Source organism: Sus scrofa, chromosome 4, assembly GCF_000003025.6.
Source record: "Sus scrofa isolate TJ Tabasco breed Duroc chromosome 4, Sscrofa11.1, whole genome shotgun sequence".
NCBI classification, from domain to species: Eukaryota; Metazoa; Chordata; class Mammalia; order Artiodactyla; family Suidae; genus Sus; species Sus scrofa.
This window is the reverse complement of record NC_010446.5, coordinates 18,078,442-18,102,032: the sequence shown is the minus strand read 5'-3', so window position 1 is coordinate 18,102,032 and position 23,591 is coordinate 18,078,442. Positions and strand designations below refer to the sequence as shown.

At 36.9% G+C, this 23,591-nt stretch overlaps 1 long non-coding RNA gene across 1 annotated transcript in view; it reads left to right on the top strand.

The window, feature by feature from the left end:
* Nucleotides 1-23,591, top strand: part of LOC102159324 — a 141,691-nt gene that overhangs the window by 43,631 nt on the left and 74,469 nt on the right. Inside the window, exon 3 of the long non-coding RNA XR_002343760.1 lies at nt 9,426-9,499. This is a non-coding gene — a long non-coding RNA (uncharacterized LOC102159324). The remainder of the gene's footprint in view (nt 1-9,425; nt 9,500-23,591) is intronic.

Genomic DNA, 23,591 nt, shown 5'->3' with positions numbered 1-23,591 from the left:
TCCATATCTTGGCTATTGTGACTAATGCTGCAATGAATGTGGGCATGCAGGTATATATTTATGATAGAGATTTTTGTGTCTTTTGGATAAATGTTCAGAAGTAGTATTGCTGGATCATATGGTAGTTATATTTTAAATTTTTTGAGGAACCGCCATTCTATTTTCTAGTTTCAGTAAAGTAGAAATTCCTTTTGGTTAGCTGCCAGAGTCAGTAGGATCAGGCAAAAGCCCACTAAATTATACTAAAAAAAATCTGTAGTCACTTTTAGCTACCTCTGTGTGTGTGTCAGTGTATGAGTGTATGTTTGAGAGACAGAGTATTCTTTGACATTTTGAAGACATAGTGAGCTTGACATTTGGTCTCTGAGGCCACTTAGATTATTTGGTTGGACATCAGTAGCCTTAACTTGACCTCTTCTGTCAGCCATTTAATTTGAATATGACATACCCATAGACTCTATAATATTTTATGGATTTCCAAAGCAAAATATTGGAATACATACATTTCTTTGCATTGACTCCTGCTTTCTGCCTGCATGTGCTAGGAAAAAGAATAGGCAATCAAGTTCAACCCACAGCATGGTTGACATAGCAGCTAGGAAGATGTTGAAACATGGATTCAATATTTGGGATCCAGATAGTGGTTTGTCTCTTTCCAGCATGGTGAGTATGGGTTCTGCCAACTGGGCTAGAATGCAAGATTTTGTTGCATTGATTTCTGAGTTTTGGTCTGGTGGAAGTGCTTTCCTTTTTTGGTACTTCAGGTTGTTAGCAGATGCTCTAGAGCTTTGTAGCTTTTAATTTTTCTTGTTTTAATATCTCATTATACTTACAACTTAAAAAGTCAAATTGGGCCTGAGAAAGAGTACTTACTCATTGATATGAAAGTCAGTGTTCCCTTTCTGCCTCTTTCCCCATTTTGTCCTATCCAAACACAACAGCGTTCAAGTATTTTTTACTAATTCTTTTGTACTTATCTTTGTATCTCTGTATAGTTTGTTTATACTGCTTTTTGAAGTTTTAGTTTTAGGAATTGGTAACTGGTTTTCCTATCATGGAAGATGGGGATTTAGCTTTATTTCCTTCTCCTTTGTTTTTTATACATTTTCTTTCTCTGCCTTCCTATCTACCTGCCTCTTAATATAATTATGTTTCATTTTAGTCAATTCAGTAGTTAATGCTTACATTTTATGACATGAAAGTAATATTCAGACTGAATTTGGGTTTGATAGCCTTTGTGTGTTCCATAACATGTACATAACTTCAGGAACCATCTGGAGTGAGAAATCAAGACAAAATTTTCTGCATTATAGTCTTTGGTAACGTATTTCCTCCTCTGAACATTTTTTTTGTTTTTCCCGAAGTTTTTCATTTATGCATTTTTTTAGTTTTCTGTCTATCCAGTATAATATAACCCTGCATTAAACGCTGGTATTCTACCATTTTGAACTGTTAATGGAATTTTTTCCCGAGCATTCGTTCTGCCTTAGTGAAGACTGGTCTGGCCCTCAGCCTAATTCACAGCTCTCTTCACTCTTCACTGTCCCTCACTGGTTTCCTTCATTTCCTTCCTGTGTTGAATCTTTCACCTATAGGGTCATCTTGACTGATTCTGTGTCCCTAAATTGATTACTCCCAGATGTGTCTCTGACCCAATTTCCCAGTCTCTCAGAATTGACTCCAAGATTAGAAAAGCCTATTTGTTTATTGGAGATCTCTGGATTTCCCTAAGACTTTTTTTTTGATGGAGTTAACATATACTTCACTTAATCCTCCTCTATTTAGAATGATACCTCTGTTCACAAATGTACCCTATGTTCTTCACAGAAAGGCTATTTATCCTTGCTTGAAAATAAATCTCCAAATTTGGGCCAGTTCCCATCTTTGTGAAATTACGGACAAGATCTGGATATCTTTTCCTCAAACTGACTTTCTATCAGCTGTCCTCATTATGTCGTTCTCTTTCTTCTCACCTTGAAAACTGTTAGCAATTTCTATCTTTTAGGGAATTGTGAACAAATTGCAAGGAACTTTTTCCCAGTTCTTTGTTAATGTTTAGTTTTCTTGAATTCACTAAGGCATTTACTACCAATCTATACACTTTCCATCTTATTTTATTATCATTTTCTCCTCTGTTGTTTCTCCTCACATTTGTGGATTTATGCATTAAAAATCCTTTACTGGCATTTTATTGGAGTTATGGAGAAGAGCAAAAGTAGATAAGTATATTCATTTTCAATCTTTTCTTAGAGACTCATCATATTTACATATTTTAAATGCACTCTTTTCAATCAAAACAACTAAAGCAAAAAATTTAAATCTATCTTCCTTCTCTCTCTTCAAACAGCCAACTTCAAATCTGAATTGCTGCATAACCACAAAGAAAGTCCTTTCCGAAGATATTTTTTTAGACTTGAAATATTTCTTGTGTCAATACAAGATATTAATCATTTCAAACTACGTGTTCTTAATTATAAAGATTATTAAATGACCTCTCCAAATAATCACTTGGGGAGGCATTACAAAATATTCTGCCTGGGGCATACTGGTCCTTTTTATTTATTTTTATTTTTATTTTTTTTTTTTTGTCTTTTGTCTTTTGTTGTTGTTGTTGTTGTTATTGTTGCTATTTCTTGGGCCGCTCCCGCGGCATATGGAGGTTCCCAGGCTAGGGGTTGAATCGGAGCTGTAGCCACCGGCCTATGCCAGAGCCACAGCAACGCGGGATCCGAGCCGCGTCTGCAACCTACACCACAGCTCACAGCAACGCCACAGCTCACGGCAACGCCGGATGGTTAACCCACTGAGCAAGGGCAGGGACCGAACCCGCAACCTCATGGTTCCTAGTCGGATTCGTTAACCACTGCGCCACGACGGGAACTCCCATACTAGTCCTTTTTAAAAGGGATTTAAAATTTTTTTTATTCTTTGGAGAGAAGGAATGTCATATGTCATATATTATATAATGCTGAAGATGTAGAATGGATTTTTCAGTGGGAAAGTGAGTGCCACATCACTGCAAGTGCTGAAAGAGAAGTTGAGTGACATTTATCAGATACCACAATTTGGTTTCATGTGAGGTTAGAATAGTAAAAGTCTAAAATCCCTTTGAGCATCTGCGCATCTGTAAAATCATGACTTTTGGTGAAAATTTCCCTCAAATTTGCATCCTTAAACATTATGGTGAGATGGCCTTATGTTATGGTTGGAGGAACCAGCTGTTCTTAGATACTTGGTTCCATGGGACAGTTCTGTGTCCATTTTATGTATCACTCTGTCCCTAGTGGCTAGCATTTGTGATTGCATGTATAGGATGCTTAAGAAATATTTAAAGGAAGAAGAAACAAAAAAGAAAGAGAAAGAGAAGAGGGGAAGTGAAGGATAAAAAAGTGAGAAGAGAAAAGAATTAAAAATTAAAGAATGTATATATATATATATATATATATGTGTGACTGGGCCACCTTGCTGTACAGCAGAAATTGACAGAACACTATAAACCACCTATAGTGGAAAAAATAAAAATTGCTGAAAAAAAAGAATGCTAATGCATTCCAGAAAAATAGCAGCAGTGACAATAGTGTTGGTGAACTATAGCATTTTATTATAATTTTGGCTGAAGGTAGGGTCATTCCAAGAGAGAAGGTCATGAGGTCCAGCATCAGTTTTAGAGCGTCTGGTGACGGCTTTTTTCCTAGTTCTCCTTCTCCCATGTAAAATATTTTAATATGCGTAGAGATAGAATAGCAGTCAAATCTCAGTATTGACATTGTGCTTATTAACTTTTAGAGCCTCTTCACCTAGCCTTCTATTTTATAGATGAGATCATTGAAGCTCACAGAGTTTAAGTGATTTGGTCAGATAAAACTAGAGCTCAGAAGTTGAGTATTATCATATTTGTTTCCTCATCATGAGATTTTTCTACAGTCTTGTCTTCATTGTCTTTTAAAGTCAGTTTTGCAGGGGAAAAGAAGAAAAGAATTCTTAAGATAGTCTGAGGGCGGTATGGGATATTGACTTAATGATTATGGTGGTAGTGATGGGAATCAAGCTGAGGTGAGTTGACTTTGTGTTCTGTTGTGATGTGATTATTTTTTAAAGCACTATCGGGTAGGTAGCCAACACTGCCTCTTCCTCTGCCTGCAACTGTGGAATGCCTTTATAAACCGTGGCCTCTTCTCCATGGAGAAGTTACAGTTGGGACTTTTAGGCCCACAAGCTGGTGACATATTCTAGTTTTGAAGGGAGATTCTGTGAGGAGGAAGTAGGAAATCCTTTTCATTGTCAGAATAAATCAGTACATGCCAATGACATATTTTAGACAACTTCTTCCCTTGTGAAGGATAAGTCATTGTGTACCTATGTATTCATATAGGAGTGAAAGAAGAAGTGAGAAGGATTGAGAAAAAGGTGATTTGGGCTTTTAAGGATAACTTTTATAATGATATCTATCTTCATAGGAGACTTTATAGTTAATATACCTGGGGATGTTGTTATCCCATAATATTCCCTATAACATTTTATAGGGTGTGTTAATCAATAAAAGAACCCCAGATTTTTGAGAATTTTGAAGTCTCTTCAATAGCCTAAATTTGATGAAACTTTGAGTGTTATTCGTTAAGAACTGGATCTTCAAAATCTTAAGCAATTATATTTGGGTTTCCCCTAATTTTCCCAAAGACTTGCAAAACTTGTCTGAATGCAAGTTAGGGCAAAAAGACTTTGGCTTGGATAAGCCGAACCAGGAAATCCCCATGATACATTATTTCCTTTTGTTTTTATTGTGTTGTCTTCATGTGAAAGTTCCCTTTATTTATAAAGTATTAATTGAGAAGATTTTTATTTCTGTTAAATTGTCCACAACCCATAGTAAATGTTAAACATAATGTTACTCTTGACTTTTTTTTAGCTTATCCAGTTTGGCCAATTTGGACAAAGCTTCCTTCAAGGCTCTTTTTTCCTTTCTGCCTTCCATATTTTTGCCAAGAACATCATCTCTTTCTCGTTTCTCAGGCTCAGAAATTGGACTCTTCTTTTGTCTACACATGGGTGCTTTTTTAATCTTTTTATTTTTCTCCTAAATAAAGGTGCCATATTAATTCCCTCCCTTTTTAACTCCTTTGTTTCTGTTCTTGTCTAAATCCTCATCTACTCAAGCCTAGGCTATATGACAGTATCTTTTTTTAATTGTTTTTTTTTTCCCACTGTACATCATGGGTACCCAGTTACACATACATGTATTCATAATTTTTCCTCTCATTGTTGTGCTGCGTTGTAAGTATCTAGACATAGTTCTCAGTGCTACACAGCAGGATATCGTAAATCCATTCCAAGAGCAATAGTTTGCATCTGTTAACCCCAAGCTCCCAATCCCTCCCACTCCTTCCCCCTCTCCTCGGGCAACCACAAGTCTGTTATCCAAGTCCATGATTTTCTTTTCCGTGGAAAGGTTCATTTGTGCTGTATATTAAATACCAGATATAAGTGATATAATATGGTATTTGTTTTTCTCTTTCTGACTTACTTCACTCAGGATGAGAGTCTCTAGTTCCATCCATGTTTCTGCAAATGGCGTTATTTCGTTCTTTTTTATGGCTGAGTAGTATTTCATTGTGTATATATACACCACATCTTCCTAATCTAATCATCTGTTGATGGACATTTGGGTTGTTTCCATGTATTGGCTATTGTGAATAGTGCGGCAAAGAACATGCGGGTGCATGTGTCTTTTTAAAGGAAAGTTTTGTCTGGATATATGCCCAAGAGTGGGATTTCTGGGTCATGTGGTAGTTCTACATATAGCTTTCTAAGGTGCCTCCATACTGTTCTCCATAGTGGCTGTGCCAGTTTACATTCCCACCAGCAGTGCAGGAGGGTTCCCTTTTCTCCACACCCCCTCCAGCACTTGTTCTTTGTGGACTTATTAATGACGGCCATTCTGACTGATGTGAGGTGGTATCTCATGGTAATTTTGATTTGCATTTCTCTATGTGCAATTTTCCATGTGCTTGTTGGCCATCTGTATATCTTCCTGGGAGAAATGTCTATTCAGGCCTTTTGCCCGTTTTTCCATTGGGTTGTTGGCTTTTTTGCTGTTGAGTTGTATAAGTTGCTTGTATATTCTAGAGATTAAGCCCTTGTCCGTTGCATCATTTGAAACTATTTTCTCCCATTCTGTAAGTTGTCCTTTTGTTTTTGTTTTGGTTTCCTTTGCTGTGCAAAAACTTGTCAGTTTGATTAGGTCCCATTGGTTTATTTTTGCTTTTATTTCTGTTGCTTTGGGAGACTGACCTGAGAAAATATTTGTAAGGTTGATGTCAGAGAGTGTTTTGCTGATATTCTCTTCCAGGAGTTTGACGGTCCCACTCTTTGGCATATATACAGAGAAAACTTTCCTTTAAAAAGACACATGCACCTGCATGTTCACTGCAGCACTATTCACAATAGCCAACACATGGAAACAACCTAAGTGTCCATCAACAGATGATTGGATTAGGAAGATGTGGTGTATTTACACAATGGAGTACTACTCAGCCATAAAGAGAATGACATAATGCCATTTGCAGCAACACGGATGGAATCAAAGACTCTCACACTGAGTGAAGTAAGTCAGAAAGAGAAAGACAAATACCATATGATATCACTTATATCTGGAATCTAATATAGGGCACAAAGGAGCCTTTCCACAGAAAAGAAAAGAAAATGATGGACTTGGAGACTTGTGGTTGCCAAGGGGAAGGGGAGGGAGTGGAATGGATTGGGAGCTTGGGGTTAATAGATGCAGACTATTGCCTTTGGAATGGATTAGCAATGAGATCCTGCTGTGTAGCACTGGGAACTATGTCTGGTCACTTATGATGGAGCATGATAATGTGAGAAAAAAGAATGTATGCATGTATGTGTAACTGGGTCACTATACTCTAAAGTAGGAAAAAAAATAATGTATTGGGGCAAAATAAAATAAAATAAAACAAAATATTTTATGACATTATATAATTTCCACACAATCCTCTGTTGAAGACAATCTTATAACCATTTTACAAACAGCTAGGTTAAGTCACTGGCCAGAGCTCACATGTAGAGGTAGAGCAGCCTGTTAGGTAGCTGTATGGGCTCTGGAGTCAAGGAAATCTGAATTCCAATCTTAAACATATTCCTTGTTAGCTCTGGGGCTTTGAGCTTGGGATTTAACTTCCAGAAACATCAATTCCTAATTTGCCACTTGAGGATAATAATAGCCTTATTAAAAGAGCAATATATGAGTGAAACAACATCTACATGCTTACCAGAGTTCCCTGCCACATAACTGGTGCTCATTAAGTGCTAGCTTAAAAATGCTGAAAAAAAAAATAGTGGGACAGGTATTGAAATGCAATAAATAATAGCTTATATACAGTGTGCATTTACAGCATTCTGCTTAGTGCTTTGCATGTAAATTCATGTTTATGATCCTAAAAACACTGTAGGCAGTCAGTATTATTTCCTCCATTTTAGAGATTATGAAACAGGGGTAGAGAGAGATTAAATACTTTGCCAAGGGCACACAGCTGAACTGAGGCACAAGTGATGCCCTTAGGTACTCCAGTCTATGGCACTTTCTCACATATAATCAACACTGATATGAGACATAGAGATGATGAAAAAGGAAAAGCCTAAATACAGGCTATGGTTAGGATACTGTTATATACAGCTGCATGGAAATCAGTGAAACTAGAACACATCCCACACCATGCATGAAAATAAACTCAAAATGGCTGAAAGACTTAAATATACGACAGGACACCATCAAACTCCTAGAAAAAAACAGGCAAAACACTCTCTGACATCAACATTATGAATATTTTCTCAGGTCAGTCTCCCAAAGCAATAGAAATTAGAGCTAAAATAAACCCATGGGACCTAACCAAACTGACAAGCTTTTGCACAGCAAAGGAAACCAAAACAAAAACAAAAGGACAACTTACAGAATGGGAGAAAATAGTTTCAAATGATGCAACGGACAAGGGCTTAATCTCTAGAATATACAAGCAACTTATACAACTCAACAGCAAAAAAGCCAACAACCCAATGGAAAAACGGGCAAAAGGCCTGAATAGACATTTCTCCCAGGAAGATATACAGATGGCCAACAAGCACATGGAAAATTGCACATAGAGAAATGCAAATCAAAATTACCATGAGATACCACCTCACATCAGTCAGAATGGCCGTCATTAATAAGTCCACAGGAGTTCCCGTCGTGGCGCAGTGGTTAACGAATCCGACTAGGAACCATGAGGTTGCGGGTTCGGTCTCTGCCCTTGCTCAGTGGGTTAACCATCCGGCGTTGCCGTGAGCTGTGGTGTAGGTTGCAGACGCGGCTCGGATCCCTCGTTGCTGTGGCTCTGGCGTAGGCCAGTGGCTACAGCTCCGATTCAACCCCTAGCCTGGGAACCTCCATATGCTGCGGGAGCGGCCCAAGAAATAGCAACAACAACAACAACAACAAAAAGACAAAAAAAAAAAAATAAGTCCACAAAGAACAAGTGCTGGAGGGGGTGTGGAGAAAAGGGAACCCTCCTGCACTGCTGGTGGGAATGTAAACTGGCACAGCCACTATGGAGAACAGTATGGAGGCACCTTAGAAAGCTATACGTAGAACTACCACATGACCCAACATATTTGTTTTAAAACCTGTAAAATAATAGCTCCTCAATAAATATTGTTATTACTGTTATGCATTGTTACTATTGTTACCTCAATATTTTCAGTAATAGAAAGAAGTAAACTATCTTTAATGTTAAATATTATTATTATTAGTATTACTTCTTTTTAGGGCTGCATCTGTGGCGTATGAAAGTTCCCTGGCTAGTGACTGAATCAGAGCTGCAGCTGTGAGCCTACACCACAGTCACAGCAATGCTGGATCCTAGCTACATCTGTGACCTACAGCAGAGCTCGCGGCAGTGTCAGATCCTTAACCCACTGAGAAAGGCCAGAGATTGAACCTGCATCCTCATGGATACTATGTCGAGTTCTTAACCCACTGAGCCACAATGGGACTCCTATATTAAATATTATATTAATTACTCTTTTGTATTTTCCCTATTCACATCAATTTATTCTTCTAGCTTAACTTTAAAATAATTTCAACAATCTCTTACCCCCTCTCAAAAAATGTATTGTTAGTTTGTTCAGAATTGTGTTAAGAACAAACTAATTTTAGAATAGGTGACATCTTTATAACAGTTTTTTTTTAAATCAAGGAACATGGAATGCATTAAAATAATAAGAAATATTTCTAATTATTTTATTCTTTTATGACTGCAATAAAATTTCAGAGATCTCTTCATTACAGGTTCTCCATCTTTTCTTAATATATTGATAAGTATTTTATGTTTTGATTCATATTTTAAGTGCTATATTTGCTTCATTTTTTTTTTTTTTAGGTTCTGTCATCTTTACTGTTTTTGTGTACATTACTTCAATAGCCTATGATTTCTTCTGCTCTGGAACTGCACAGGTAAGGAGTCAAATGATTCAAAGGTTTCACTCTACTTGTATAGGGTGCTTCATTTATTTTTAACAGATATGTTATATATCACATTTTTCAGACATTTATGTGCATTTGTCCACTGGCTCACATGCTCTTTTCTCCGTTTGGTTGATAAGGTTGTATATGTTTGAGCATGAGATTGAAAGTCAAACTTTTGCATACTTGGGCTTTGCTAATAATAAATTTAGGAAATGGAAATTTTCTTTTGCTGGATGTTGAGGAGGCTCTGTGGAAGCGGTACATTTTGAAACTGGTCAGAAGAAACCGATAGACTTTAATGAAGAAGAAATGTCTTGAGGTTAAGGCACAGAGAGAGGGAGAGGGAGGGAGAGAAAGGAAGTGAGAGATAGTAATGAAGCATATGATTATGAGTAGTTAAGGAGGCATAAGCTAGAAATATAAGTATTTTATGTGGTTAAACTCATGCCTTAGGGAAAAGATGGAAAATAAGTTCTTGTGTCGTTCTAGAATGACCCATAGAGAAGGGTTGTGTTGTGAAGGATCCTGAAACGAAGTCTGGGTTCTATGGAAAAGATGCCAAACTTGGACTTTAGTGGTATAAGTCTTGTCTTATTTGCCACATAGTAATTTCAGTAATTTCTAGGAATTTATTGAAAATCATAAGCAAGTTCCCTGGGGATAAACCAAATTATGGGGGTCCAGAAGAAGGAAGAGGTGGTCATAAAAAGGGAAGCTACGTTAACCACATATCAGGAAAAAAATTTCCCTATGGAACTATTTTGCCTAAATTAGCAAATATATTTCTAATATTGGTGGTATCTGTTGAGAGTATGATCAGTTTTGCCCTTCAGATGCTGTTCTTCTCTTGTGGCTAATATTCTATTGCTAAGCATATGTTCTCCTCCCCCTCTGTATCTCTTAGTCCTGTCTTGTAACAGAGCACTGCTGGAAGTGGAATGTTCTGCATGTGGTATGGGGAAGGGACTCTGGGCCATTTTAAATTAACTTGTTCTTCAGGGCTTGCCCCAGCTTTAGATCTCTTAAACGAGAGATCTCTTTCACATAAACTTGGTGACATTGTTCTTTTCTTAAATCTGAAAATTAGACTTTTATTTTTCCCTTTAGAGTTAAAATTTGTTGACTGAGAGGAAGTCATAGGTCTATGAGACATCTAGGAATTGAGTTAGTAACTCAAACTTTGGGTGTTTTTTAAGAGTATATGTAGTAAGGAGATAATTTTCAAATGCATATTTTCCATGGGAAAATATTTCCCTCTCACATAACTTTTCAAAATCATTGCCACATAAATTTTTAATGTTACATATGAGATTTTTGTTTGTTTTGTGCTTTTAAAATATAGCTTGTTCATGATGAGATTAGTGTATGGAAGATATTCCAGGATATGTTGAGATGGAAAATTACATGTTTGGTTTCTTCTAAAAACTGTATTTGAAAAAAAATATTTTTAAGGAAATGAGTATTTTTCAGTTTGTTTTATATAGCAGTCTCTGTGATTATATAATTGAAGAGTATATAATAGGTTCCCAATAAAATTTTTTTTAAATCATTGAATAAAGAATGAATTGCTTTTTTGTTAGGATTAGCCATTCAAATGTTGGGACTTTTTCTAGTATTTTCATCACAGCAGAGATTTTTTTTTCTTTCTTGATTTTCATGATGGAGAAGATGAGCTAATAGAAGGAGAGAGAAAATGTGGCTAAAACACTACCATAGACCTGAGAAAAATTTTAAGATTTTCTGCTGGCTGGGGTTGGTCTTAGGTAAGCCTAAGAGGACATGCCTAGCTTGACTTTTAAGGAAAGGTGGAAAACCTGTAGAGGAGACACTCATCACACAGTCAAGGCTTAGGGATAGGCTCAGGGAGGGTAATTGTCCTGTTTTGGCAGCCATTTTGAGACAAATGGACATTTTCTGGCATCAACATGTAGTTTAAAATTAAATACTATATTTCTATTTTGCATCCTAAGATATTTGTATATTTCTATTTGGTATCCTAAGATATTTGAAAATTTGAGGTTTAAGGAATTTTTCTGCGACAGGGAGTAAAAAGTAAAAAGAGATAGTGGCATAGTCTTGTTAGTTCTATAATAATCTAAGTAACAATATAATTTATTGCAGAAGTATATGTTTATATATCAAAACCTCATGGTAACGACAAACCAAAAGTCTACAATAGACACACAAATTAGAAAAAGCAATCCAAACACAACACTAAATATTGTCATCAAACTACAAGAGAAGAGAACAAGAAGGGAGGAAAAAAGACCAACAAAAACAAATCCAAAACAATTAATAGAATGGCAATACGAACATACATATCAATAATTATCTTACATATAAATGGACTAAATGCTCCAACCAAAAGACATAGACTGGCTGAATGGACATAGAATTAAGGCCCATATATATGCTGTCTTCAAGAGACCCATTTCAGTTCTAGGGACGCATACAAATTGAAACTGAGAGGATGGAGGAAAATGTTCCATGCAGATGGAAGTCCAAAGAAAGCTGGAGTAGCAATACTCATATCAGACAAAATAGACCTTAAGATAATGTTATGTGAGACAAAGAAGGACATTACATTTGTGATTAAAGGATCAATCTAAGAAGAATAACAATTGTAAATATATATGCACCCAACCTAGGAGCACCTCAGTATATAAGGCAAGTGCTAACAGTCTTAAATGGAGAAATCGGCAGAAATCAATTGCATTTCTATGTACTAATAATCAAAGATCAGAAAGAAAAATTAGTAAAACCATCCCTTCAAAAAGAGTAAAATACCTAGGAATAAACCTACCTAAAGAGACAAAAGACCTGTACTCTGAAAACTACAAGACACTGATGAAAGAAATCAAAGATGACATGAACAGATTAAAAGATATACCATGCTCTTGAACTGGGAGAATCCATATTGTCAAAATGACTATACTCCCCAAGACAATATACATATTCAACACAATCCCTATCAGATTACCAATGGCATTTTTCAAAGAAGTAGAATAAAATATTTTAAAATTTGTATGGAAGCACAGAAGACCTGAATAGCCAAAGAAATACTCAGAAAGAAAAATGGAGCTGAAGGAATCAGGCTCCCTGACTTCAGACTATACTACAAAGCTACAGTCATCAAAACAGTATGATACTGGCATAAAAACAGAAATACAGGTCAATGGAACCAGGTGCAAGGCCCCAAATAAACCCACACACATATGGTCAACTAATCTTTGACAAAGGAGGCAAGAATATAACAATGGAGAAAAGATAGTTTCTTCAGTAAGTGGTGCTGGAATAAATGGACAGCTACATGTAAAAGAATGAAATTAGAACACTCTCTAACACCATACACAAAATAAACTCAAAATAGGTTAAAGACCTAAATATAAGAACAGATACAATAAAATTCTTAGAGAAAAACAGGCTGAACAGTCTCTGACATAAACTGCAGCAATATCTTTTCAGACTCACTTCCTAGAGTAATAACAATAAAAAAAAAGTAAACAAGTGGGACCTAAGTAAACTTAAACATTTTTGCACTGCAGATGAAACCATAAACAAAACGAAAATATAACCCACAGAGTGGGAAAAAATATTTGCAAATGAAGTGACTGATAAGGGATTGGTCTGCAAAATATATGAACACCTCCTGCAGCTCAATATCAAAAAAACAAACACCCCATCAAAACATGGGCAGAAGAACTAAAGAGACATCCGAAGAAGACATACAGATCACAAAAAAAACAAAACAAAACAAAAAAAAAACAATTGAAAAGATGCCTAACATCACTAATTATTAGGGAAATGCAAATCAACACTACTATGAGGTACCACCTTACACCAACCAGAATGGCCATCATCAAAAAGTCTACAAACAGTAAATGCCAGGGAGGGTGTGGAGAAAAGGGAACCCTCCTACACTATTGGTGGGAATGTAAACTGGTGCATATGATCCAGCAGTCCCACTCCTGGGCATCTATCTGGAGAAAACCATGACTTGAAAAGATACATGTACCCAATGTTCATTGCAGCACTTTATACAGTAGCAAAGACGTGGAAACAACCTAAATGTCCATTGACAGAGGAGTGGATAAAGAAGATGTGTTTCATATATACAATGGAATATTATTCATCCATAAGAAAGAATGAAATAATGGCATTTGCAGCAACATGGATGGACCTAGAAATTATCATACTAAATGAAGTCAGTCAGACAGCAAGAGACAAATATCACATGCTTTCACTTATATGTGGAATCAAAAAAAAAAAAAAAAGATACAAGTGAACTTATTTGCAGAACAGAAACAGACTTACAGACTTTAAAAAACTTATGGTTCCAAAAGGGGAAGGTAGTAGGGGGAGAGAAGGGTGGATTGGGGATTTGGAATGGAAATTCCCTAAAATTAGGGGTTTTTTTTCCTTTTTTTTTCTTTTTGCCATTTCTTGGGTGGCACCCGCTGCATATGGAGGTTCCCAGACTAGGGGTCGAATTGGAGCTGTAGCTGCCGTCCTACCCCAGAGCCACAGCAACGTGGGATCCGAGCCACATCTGCAACCTACACCACAGCTCGCGGCAACGCCGGATCCTTAACCCACTGAGCGAGGCCAGGATTCGAACCCGCAACCTCATGGTTCCTAGTCGGATTCGTTAACCACTTAGCCACAATGGGAACTCCAGGTTTTGACAACTATGAATAAAATAAAACTCATTGGGGAAAAGTTAATTGCAACAGTGATTCCTTAGTTTTACGGTATTAGGATCTTTTTACACTTTAAATTTTTTTGAGGACTTTGAAAAACTTTTATGTATGTGGGTTATATATATTTATGTTATAATATTAGAAATTAAAACAAACTTAAACATATTTATTCTTACATTTTAAAATAACAATTAGACCTCCCCTTTTGTAAAGATGGAGTACAAATACTTTGCCCTATTTCTTCATCTAAGTACAACTGAAAACCCTGCCCATTATATATAAACTGCACACATTATATATATTATATACTGGCAGAAAGTTGAAGAGAAGTATGACTAGGTTGGTACCTCAGAATCCAAGGAAAAGTATGGTGGTGCATTTCCTGTGATTTCCTTTTGCCTCATATATCCACATTCTGGTTACCTGAAATGCCAGTGGACACTGATAAACCAGAAATGCCAGTGGACATTCACACACACACACACACACACACACCCCTCAATGCTAATAGAAACTTATTCTCTTTAGCCACAAGAAAAGGGGTGACCTAACAAAAATGGACAATGCTCTATAGACAATAACTACTCTATTCCAACCAAACACCATAGGAAAAAAATCTGCCTCCAATCTATCTGCCAGTAAAGGTCAAATGAAAAGCCCAGACTTCTACATAAGGATGCATCTCAACCTGCCCTTTTCCCCACCATGGCAGTGGGGTCAAAGAAGACTGAGTGTGGAGCAAGTCCTGACTTTCTTTCACTACTGCTCACCTTTAATGAGGGTCTTCTATCAGTACAGACTACATGTAGAGATAAGACTTCTCCTCTGACATAAAGTAACAGAGCACCCCTCCAGTCCTCATGAGGGTGATGTCAGAGTTTTCATGGAATGTCAGGACTTGCACAACTGTTCAGCAGTAGTCAGGCTATTCTCTCACCTTCTCCTTGCTAGTGAACGTGGAGGTCACTAATGGAGTAGTACCGTGGAGACCCTCTCCCTGCCCCTTAGGATCCACAGAGACCTAGTGGGGATCCTGGAGAAGTGATCCACACAAATAGACTTGGAATAGTTATGGATATAAATATCTGGAGCAACCACTAAAAAAGCCATGCAAAGAGATACAATGTTAAGAGAAGTTAAAATGGAATTCTAAAATATGTTCGATTAATGTAGAAGAAAAAAAAATAGAGAAAAGACAGAAGAAAAAATTAAAAAAACCAAAATGGCAGACTTAAGCCATATTATATCAATATGTTAAATGTGGATGGTCAAAATATACAAGTTAAAAGAGAGAGGTTGGCCAAGTGAATAAAAAAAGACCTAATTGTATGCTGTCTATTAGAAACTCACTTCCAATGTAATAATATAGGTAGATTGAAAATATAAGGATGGAAAAGATACAGCATGCAAACCCTAATCAAAAGAAAACAGGAGTGACTATATTTGACTTCAGAGCAAAGAAATTACTAAGGACAGAAAGGGACAGTGCATAATAATAGAATCCCACAAAGATGATATAGAAATCCTAAATGTGTATGTACATGTGAAATATGTGTAAAATATGTGAAGCAAAACCTGGTAGAACTGAAAGGCAGAATAGACAAGTCCACAATTATGGTTGGAGACAATACTTCTCCCTCCACAGATGATAACTTTTAGATAGAAAATTAGTGAGAATGTAGAACTCAGTAATACCACCAACCAACAGGATTTACTTGACAATTTTAGACCACTGCAATGACACTAGCAGAATACACATTCAGATAGAATGAGATAGAACATATTCTGAGCCATTAAAAAACTCAACAAATTTAAAAAAATTTGTGGAGTTATCCTGTGGTATAGCGGGTTGGGGATCTGGCGTTGTCACTGCAGTAGCTTGGGTTGCTGCTGGGGCATGGGTTCCGTCTCTGGCCTGAGAAGTTCCACATGCTGTGGGGTGCAGCCAAAAAAATTGTATAAATTATATGGAGTGTTTCTGTGACCACAATGGAATCAAAGTAGGAAACAGTAATAGAGAGGTAACAGGTAAATCTACAGACATTTGAAAATTAAATAGCACATTTAATCATAATTCATGGGCAAAGGAGAACGTCTCAAAAAGTTTTAAAAAATGAAGTGAATTAAAATCAAAATCAAGCACATTAGAATTTGTAGGACATAGCTAAAACAGGACTGAGAGGAAAATTGACACCACTAATTAGTTGTGTTACCAAAGATGAAAAGTCTTCAATCAATAATCTAAGCTTCCACCTCAAGAAACTAGAATAAAAAAGGACAAAATAAACCCAAAGGAGGGAAATAAATATAAAAGCAAAAATCAATTTAGTTGTAAACAAGGAAACAATAGAGAATGCCAAAGAAACAAAAAACTGGTCCTTTGAAAATAGCAAAGGTCGACAAAGTTCTAGCAAGACTGGCAAAGAAAAGAATATATGACATATATATAGAATGAAACAGGAGCTATCACTACAGATTCTTCAGTGAGGGGGGATAATATGAACAACTCCATGCACATAAATTTGACACCTTCAATGAAATGAAACAACTCCTTGAAAACTACAAACTATCACAACTAATTCAATATAAATAAATGATTTAAATAGCCCTGTAACTACTAAGGAAATTGAATTCATAATTTAAAAACTCCCGGGATAAAAATTTCAAGGTCTGAATGGTTTCACTGGAGTAAATGGATGTCCTTTGCAGGAAAATGAAATGAATCTCAACCTATACCTCACACCTGATACAAAAATTTCCTTAAAATGGATTATATTTAAATATGAAATATAAATTATAAAACTTTTAGAAGATAACATAGGAAAAATAGTTGGGATCTAAGGTTTGGTGAAGAATTTTTAGATATAAACATCTAAAGCATGATCCATAAAAGAAAAAAAAATCAATAAATTGGCTTCATCATCTGCTTTGAGAAAACCCATATTAAGAGAATAAAAAGACAAGCCACAGATCTAGAGAAAATATTTAGCCAAACAAGAACTCTAAACTCAACCTTAAAAAAAATCTCATTAGAAAATGGGGAAAAGATATGGAGAGATATTTCACAAAGGGGACATTGAGATGGCAATAGTGTGTATTAGGGAGAGAAGGTTAAATTGCAGACAATGGCATGTTCCTCCCATTCTCACTCAAGATGATGAGGAGGAAAATTGTGCCTTTGTCATTCTACTACTTCTTTTAATTAATTAATTAGTTAATTTTTATGTAATGATTTTTATTTTTTTCCATTATTGCTGGTTTACAGTGTTCTGTCAATTTTCTACTGTACAGCATGGTGACCCAGTTACACATGCATATATACATTCTTTTTTCTCACATTATCATGCTCCATCATAAGTGACCAGACATAGTACCCAGTGCTACACAGCAGGATCTCATAGCTAATCCAGTCTGCATCTATTAACCTCAAGCTCCCAATCCATCGCACTCCCTCCCCCTTGGCAACCACAAGTCTCTTCTCCAAGTCCATGATTTTCTTTTCTGTGGAAAGGTTCCTTTGTGCCCTATATTAGATTCCAGATATAAGTGATATCATATGGTATTTGTCTTTCTTTTTCTGACTTACTTCACTCAGTATGAGAGTCTTTGGTTCCATCCATGTTGCTGCAAATGGCATTATTTCATTCTTTTTATGGCTGAGTAGTATCCCATTGTGTATATGTGTATATCACATCTTCCTAATCCAATCATCTGATGAACATTTTGGGTTACCACAAATAACAAATGCTGGAGAGGGTATGGAGAAAAGGGAACCCTCCTACACTGTTGGTGGGAATGTAAGCTGGTACAACCACTATGGAGAACAGTATGGAGGTTCCTCAGAAGGCTGAATATAGAACTACCATATGACCCAGCAATCCCACTCTTGGGCATATATCCAGACAAAATTTCCCTTGAAAAAGACACATGCACCCACATGTTCATTGCAGCACTATTCACAATAGCCAAGATATGGAAACAATCTACTACTTCTTTTAATATCTTTCTTTTCTACTGCTTATGTTCCTGCTCCAAACTAGTTATACAACCTGTATTCCATTTCCCTTAAGGGGCCAGCTGATAAAGCCTGAGAGTGCTTCAGGAGGTGTATATATTTCAGTAAGGGTTCTCTAAAAAATGGAAAGCTATAAGACTCATGCAAATGAATTAGTGATGGTGAAATTTCAAGCTAATGGAGAAGATTTGAAACAAGAGTTATCCAACCAACCCATACTAGAATAGTGTGTAGTCGATCCATTCCTCCTAAAAATACTTTTGCTCTTGCTCCCACCTCAGGGATCCTACATACTTGCCTATCTGGCAAGAAATAATGCTTCTGGAGGGAGAAGAGATCTCCTTGGGCCAGAAATCAGGTTAAGTGAAATAAAATTCTTTGACCCTCACAAGAATGGCAACAGTTTGAAAGTAGAATGTAATTTCAACACTGAGTCAAGTTAGTTTAGGATCAGTATACTGTTGTAGTGGGCACTCTAAGCCATGTAAGTTTTGAGAAGTATGTCCATGTTCAAGTTTATTATCTTGCAGGTCTCCTCCATTTGGCAGACTATTCACTCACACAGAGAGGAGAAAAAGCGATTCAGCATGGGAAGCATGGTTACCTGTTTGCAGGGTTGTGGGGAATCAGCAGCCCAGTAACAGTTTTACTTCAACATTGGCTAAGTAGGTGTGCTGACCCTTTGCTTTGAGCTTTGATGACCACTAATTAAATCTTTTCTCCTCCAGACTCAGTAAGAATACTCAGCATTTTGTTGCCAAGTTTTCTGAGACCTCTGGTCATTAAGCCTTCACTAGCAATCTGTTCTAACCCTGAAAGTTTACCCATATTACAAATGGATTGTGACATTAAAAGTCAACATGCCTGGATGAAGAATGGGCCATGTCCATTCTTATTGGAAAGATTTGGGAAATTTCCCTGAAAATTGTGTATCCTTTGGTCTTAATTTTTCTAACTCTGAATGGTTGTTTTCTCAAATGTTGCCAAATCTTTCAGTAATGCCTTCCCCTGTGTAATTAGGGAAATTAAAAGTGACAGCACTTTTCTTGTTGAATTAATGATGGGTTTTAATTTGTTCACTTTTAAAAAATATAATAACCACCTTCTTCTGCAGGAACAATATCAGAAACAATTGTATGGTTAAATCAAGCAGAAAATACAAGAGAATAGGCAGGAAAATATCAGTATGGTATTATGATTATAATGATTTATGTTTTTATTGTCTTAGAGTCTTAATTTGGCATTCAAGACTCACATAAATCCAGCTATAGTTTATTTTTCTGAGGTCATCTCTTCCTGTTTCATAACACATATTTTTTTTTACTTTAAACTAATTTGCTGAGTTTCTTTGAACTTTTCCAATGTTTTCTTTTCCTTATCTTTCCATATGCTCTGCCCTTTCTACATTTATAATACCTCCTCCTTCCTGACCAGGTCTAGGAAATCCTTCCCATTTCTAAGTGCTCAGCAACAATGTTCCTGTTTGGATTCCACCATTGGACACAGCCTCTTTCTTCTTTGAACTCCTTTATTTATTTTATTTTATTTTTTTAGGGCTGCACCCTATAATGGCATATGGAAGTTTCCAGGGTAGGGGTTGGAATAAGAGCTGCAGCTGTTGTGCTGTGCCACAGCCATAGCAACCCAGGATCTAAGCCATGTCTCAATCTACACTGCAGCTCAGGGCAATGTTGGATCCTTAACCCACTGAGCAAGGTGAGGGATCAAACCCAAGTCTCATGGATACTAGTTTGGTTCGTTGCTGCTGAGCCACGGTGGGAAACCCTAAACTCCTTTATTCTTGCTACATATATTGAAGTGGATTATGTGGAGGTTCCTAGACCAGGGATCAAGTCCCAGCTGCAGCTGATACTTAACTTGCTGCACTGGGCTGGGAACTGAATCCTTGCTTCAGCAGCAGCCTGAGCCACTGCAGAGACAATGCTGAATCCTTAACCTGCTGTACCAAAGCAGGAACTTCTCAATGAAAGCATTTAGAATTAGCTTACATGTTCCCTTTCACTACTTGTTCTTTTTTTTCTGTTTAGTGTGTGAACAAATATTCACCTTTCTTTTGTCTGTCTCAGCGGACCACTTGAGCTAGTTTTTATGTACTAATCTTGTCTGTGTCCCTAAAGCAAGGACATTCTACAAGTGAACCCCAAACTGGTGGCTAATAGGATGGTTCTATTTCTGAAAAACTGACTTGTTTTCCAAATGTGCTTTTCTTTAAAATACAAATATATAATACATCCAGACACATGCATGCACTGACCATGTCCACTCATACCACTGGCCAGTTGATTAATGAAATAAGATAGCATATCATCCATTTTTATATAAACGGCTTCATGTTTTTTTTTTCTTTTAATTTCTTCTTCTTTCCCTTTACCTTCTTTTCTTTCATAGACTAGTCAAGGAAAAAGTATTTTATAACAGGAATTTCTCTTTTAGAGTCACTATGGCCTCAACTGGGGATAATCTGGTTCAGTCATTCCACATATTATAATCCCCATATCCACCTGGATGGACTCAACCCTTGGGGTGGGGTTGGTGGATTTTAGTGTGTAATTTCCCTTTTTGCAGATTTTCAAACTTTTTTTTTTCTGTTTTATGGATGTCTGGTGTATTACCTCACAGAATTTCTTCAGAATTAAGTGGGCAAGCAGTTGACTTCTCATTTGTGTCCCCATCTATAGGCCTTAGTTTTGACCTTTCTCTGCTCATCCAAGTCCTTGGCCATATATCCCCCTCACCTCAGCCATTAAGAGTTCATCAGAGAAGAAACTCGTGTTTTTCTTTGTTGTTCTTTTTGTTTTGCACTGATGGATAGAAGGATATGATGTTTAGAAATGTGTTTATTCTGCTACCTTTAGACCAGAAGTCCTATTGAAGCAGGGTATAGATGGGTCCCAGGCTGAGCAACTGTAATCTGTTCCCTGTGGACAATAACTTCAAGATAAAAGCTTCATCCTGCTTGGATAAAACTGACACCACCTATTTCTCATTCCTGAGGTCAAGGAGACCTCCAGAACTACACACTCACAGAACATTTCCTTAGGGGTCCGAGAAAAGAGGGGCCCCAGATCATAGTGCATCTGGTCAACTTCCCACAGACCCTTGTGCTAGAATCAGACCTGACTAGTATCACGTAACTAGCAACTGACCACAGCAGAGAGCAGAGAACAACTCTTGTTGGCTTATATCCAGTGAGAAAATGGGGATCCCAAACCTGCAGCCACAAGGAACTGGATTCTGTTAACAACCAGAATGAGCCAGGAAGAAGCCCCAGATGAAAACTCAACCTAGTCAATAACTTTATTTCAACCTTGTGAGACTGAGCAGAGAACCCAGTTACACTGTGCCCCGCCTTCTGATCTATTCAAATTACAAGATAGTAAATGCATGATGTTTTTAACTATTTGCGTTCATTAGTTTTACAGCAATAGAACATTAAAACACCAGCTAAATGCTTGAGATGGACAATTTTTGACTATTGCTGCTAGTGAACTTTTTATTCTTAATTCATGTAGGGAAAGAAAAAGCGAGCTTCATTAGGTACAAAAAATTTGCTCCAGAAATGTGGGCAGATAAGCTCAGACTTAATTTTGAAGGTCAAATTTGGGAAGATGCTGAATTAAATTGCTTCAAATAATAAGGAAACAATATTAGCTCTAGAAGTCCTGGGTTATAGAATTGGAGGACTCAAGAAGGAAGAAGAGATTTCTGAAAGTAGAGCAAGCAGTGACTTCTACACATGGCAGAGGATTCAGGCATAGGAGAGATGAGCTGTGAAAGGTGCCTGGGTGGGAAATGCTCAGTGGACTTTAGGAATAGCAAAGTCTGATACCAGTTATTTCACTGTTTCCCGTTTAGTGTTGTAATTTGTCTGTTATTCTTAATATTTGGCAAATTCTGTTTTACATTTAAACATTTTAAAAAAGAAATGTGGTCTAGATTTGAATTCATACATGCATTTCATATATATATATGAGAGTAGACCACCATGATGTGTTAGAAGTTTGGCCTCCAAGTCAAACACATTTCCAGCTCTCCTCAAATATCCTATAGTCATGATCATCTGAACACATCTGGTTGGGAATATAAAAGTCATCTTATTGAAAACAGCCTCCTTGCAAACCACATTGCGTAGAATGAGCCCTGATATTAGCTGACCCCCCTCCCTTTATATAGATGGCTTGCATACAATAAAACTTCATTAACTTCAAATACTAGGCACCGCAACATTAAGGCACTCTGAATAAAAAGAGAATGACTGTATCTGGCCATGGGGGGAGTAACAAATTGTTGCTTTGAATTAGACATAACTTGCCATAAATTACCATTTGATTAATGAGATTTAAGGCCAGCCGTGTGGCTATGTTTGTGTGTGTGGACAGAGCATGAAAAATAAGCAGATTTTTCTGTCTGTCTGGGGCAAGAGGAATGAGGCTGATCACAGCAGGGTCTGATAACTGTTTAACTTGCTAGAGTTGTACTTTCAAGGCCAGCCAGTCAGGCTTGACTGTCCTCTGCGGACCCAGTGCATGCAGCTTCATGGCAGGATATAAATGGAGATCAGCTCCTAGAAAAAAATGCAAATCTAAAATCCTCCTATGAGGTTGACTCTGCAAGCAAGGTATTTAACAGATTAAAAGCAAGATATAAGGATGAGGTAATATCACCTGCAAGAGTTTAATATTAGCACCAAATATTTAGAAAAGGTTAGGAGACATGAGTCTTTCATCCAGTCATTTATAGGATGTAGAAAAATGCCAGAACTGTCAGAGATTGATTTCATTTAAATATATTCTTTTGAGAGTGATTGATAAGGAGTAAAATGGGAATAATATATTCAGGGGAATAGAAACATAAGAAAGGCTTGTGCATTTTTGAATGATGAGGTCAAGTAAAGGATATTTGCCCAAGAAACACATGTTTTTAGCACCTGTAAACAAACTACAGTGTTTTCCCATGACATGAAATCAAGACTTGTGATTTCAAGGAAAATCTCCAATATTTCTAAGAACCTCCTCTAAAAGCCAGCATTTAGTGAATGCTTTCTATATACTATGCATTTTATATTCCTTATTCCACTTAATCCTAACAACAGCCATCTGAGATGGGAACTTTAACCATCCCCATTTTGAGCAGGAGTCAACTGAGTGTTATAGTTGTACATCATTAGATAAAAGTGTGAATCAAATTTCAATAGTGAAGTCAAGTGCACTGTTTTTGACCACTACTTCTTGCTATCTCCCAAGAAAGTATGTGGCAATTTGCAAACACCCTGTTGATTGAAAACAAACAAACAAAATAACCTAAGAGTTGAAAATTATGTTTTATTTAGAGGATTTTCTGAGGA